Source organism: Poecilia formosa, unplaced genomic scaffold (assembly GCF_000485575.1).
Source record: "Poecilia formosa unplaced genomic scaffold, Poecilia_formosa-5.1.2 Scaffold994, whole genome shotgun sequence".
Lineage (NCBI taxonomy): Eukaryota > Metazoa > Chordata > Actinopteri > Cyprinodontiformes > Poeciliidae > Poecilia > Poecilia formosa.
This window is the reverse complement of record NW_006800933.1, coordinates 37,804-40,952: the sequence shown is the minus strand read 5'-3', so window position 1 is coordinate 40,952 and position 3,149 is coordinate 37,804. Positions and strand designations below refer to the sequence as shown.

Genomic DNA, 3,149 nt, shown 5'->3' with positions numbered 1-3,149 from the left:
CCGACACACACACACATAAACACACACACACACACACAGACACACACACACACACACACACACACACACACACACACACACACACACACACACACAGAGACAAACACACACACACATAGACACACAAACAAAAACACACACACAGAGACACACACACACACAGAGACACACACACACACACACACACACAGAGACAAACACACATAAACACATAGACACAAACACACAGTGTTTCCTCCACATCTCAGCTGCTTTATGCTCACAAACATAAATAAATCTGCAGCCAGACGTTTCGTCTGATCAGACAGAAACTGAAACAGAGAAAAGCAAAGAAAGGCTGAAGCTGACCTCTGACCTGGGTTCAACCCACAAACAGAACCTGCTGCCATGCTGCTGCTTAACGCACCGAGTGAAAACTTTTCACACCTCAGTGTCACTGATGTAAAGTAAAAAAGATTTAATCCTAATTCATCCATCGTCTCACAGAAACATCTGGAAAATAAAACAACCAGACTGGATGTACAAACACAGTTTAGTTGCCCAGTTTGACCAACTTTATCGAACACGTTGACAGTAAATCAGATGTAACTCTGAGAATCTGTTTCAAATGCATGAGAATAAATTCAGGAGCTTAAAGATGATTTTTTTTGTTTATAACTCAGAGACGAGATGAAAAAGCAGCTTAGCAGTGGGAACCAATCAGAGCGCAGGACCGAATCTTTTGCCTCCTCTGAACCAATCAGCTGAGGACAGACTCAGCAGAAGAGCAGATAAATCCAGAGCTTTTAGATCTCTGCCACTGTCATCAAATAATAATAATAATAAAAATAAGTTATTGAGCAGAGGGCTGGGCTGCAGCGTGACGTAAAGCAAAGTTTGAGTTTGCACAGTCAGAGTGATGCATGTATGGAAACCTGACCCAGATACACACAGCTGGTCTGAACAGGAAGCAACACAGAAACGTGTCACTTCCTGCTGTACACCTGAACGTGACAAAGAGCTGAACTCTGTCAAAGACGTCTGCAGGAAGGAGGACAGAGAAGAACTGAAAACGATGCAACAGAAATCAGCAGAAGAAGAAAACGGAAACCTTCACAGCGTCATGGAAACAAACCAAAGAAACAAACTGGGAGACGGGAACAGAACGGATCTGTTGATCCGACACTTTGCCGCCGTTGGGTTGCATGTTTACGTCTGGCGGTTCATGGACGTCACACACACACCCGCAGCTGCTTCACATCGGGACGTTTCAGGATAAAAAAATCACACAAAGTCAAAATATCAGAGATGAAATCCAGAATATGACTGGATATGAATATAAATATGACTGTCCCCAGTCAGCAGACAGAAACCAGCAGTAAACTGGTTTCCACTCATTCTGATGAAACACCAGTCAATGGAAACTCTGAATCTTTATGTTTGTTCTTGGTACCAAGAAATCAGGCAGCTGATTCCTGGATCATCATCTCACATCTCCATCTGACACACCATGCTAACAGGTTAGCAACCAGCCAAGAAAACCTGAGTCAGCAGAAACTCTTATGGAAAATGTTCGTTTTATCGTTTCTATTATTCGCTCAGAAACGTTTTACTGACTGAAATATGAATTCAGAGAAATACTGAGACAAGCCGCTGATTGGTGACAGGAAGTCCCGCCCCCTTCCCTCCTGCTTCCTCTGCTGATAAAACTTGACTTAACAGATCAGGCCCTGAAAAGATGAGATTCCCCGAGTTAACCCTCTACCACCGCACATTTAGGCTCTTTAAATATGTACATATTGGAAATGTTAAACTGACATTCATGACTACAAAACAGACCAGCAGGCATCGCAGGACGCTTATTGCGAGGGAACGCAAAAGAACAAAATGTCCGAATGTCCCTAGAGGCTCCGTTCTCCTCAAACCAAGAAACATATTCATCTCAGTCGTCGAGTCGGATTTGAGTTGAACGCTCAAAAGAAATCTGTTTCTTGGTTTGAGGAGAACGACTTCAGCCTTTAAAGTTCATCTTTGTCTCCATGCAGTCACTCCTCCTCGCCTGGTTTTAACCAGAAGGTTTTAAAAATTGATTGGAGTTGAAGTGATTTGGAATCGATTCAAAACGCTCAAATTCATTTAAAATTGACTTCATAATTACGTGTCTTTGCACGCCGCGTCCACTCGCCACCGTTCGTATTCGGAATCATTTTTTGATATTTCATTTTAAGAATTTGATAGTTTTGCTTAAATATGAACTTGATGAAATTTGATGCAGTCTGAAACTTTATAGAAATGTTTGAAATAAGATTTTCAACATTTCTTCATCAATCAGCATCTGTAAAAGGTTTGAATAGAAAAAAGTTTCTGAATTAAAATCAGAATCAAATCACTGGAAAGATTCCCATCTGTAGTCAGACAGATCCAGAATATTCCAGATTTTAATCTGATTCCAGGATGAGGAGAGAAGCTTCTGGTCCAGATCAAACTTTACCACCACGACCTGAACGTCCCTCACAACCTGCCTGCTCTAGTTCTACGTTCAGCTGTCCTACCGTCCTCTGTCCCCGACTGGTGACACAGCATGAGACCAGAGGGACAATCAGAGACAGAAAGAGACAATCAGAGACAGAAAGAGACAATCAGAGACAGAGAGTTCCGTTCCAGAAATCACCAGGAAGGGAAACATCTACTGGTTTTTCATTAATCACACCTATCAAATAAATACTATGTGTAATCTTGCCTCATGTATCAGTTATTTTCTTTCTCAATTTGCATATATTTCCTTTTCATGTGTTTTTTATTTAAGTCTGAAGAAATTCAATTTAGGATTTGATGACAACAGAAAAAAAGAGTAAAAAAGGAAAGAGACGAGAGACGGGATTAAAGAAATCCTCATGTAGATCTCTGGGGATCAGATCAAATCTTGATCATTTGATCTCTGAGTGGATGACGCTGCATCAGCTTCTGCTGCATCAGTTCCTGCTGCATCAGCTTCTGCTGCATCAGCTTCTGCTGCATCAGCTTCTGCTGCATCAGTTCCTGCTGCATCAGCTTCTGCTGCATCAGCTTCTGCTGCATCAGCTTCTGCTGCATCAGTTCCTGCTGCATCAGCTTCTGCTGCATCAGCTTCTGCTGCATCAGTTCCTGCTGCATCAGCTTCTGCTGCATCA

General features: G+C 42.1%; 1 protein-coding gene across 1 annotated transcript in view; it reads right to left on the bottom strand.

The window, feature by feature from the left end:
- Positions 1-3,149, bottom strand: part of rhbdf1b (rhomboid 5 homolog 1b (Drosophila)) — a 16,552-nt gene that overhangs the window by 8,919 nt on the left and 4,484 nt on the right. The gene's annotated exons all lie outside the window — the stretch shown is intronic.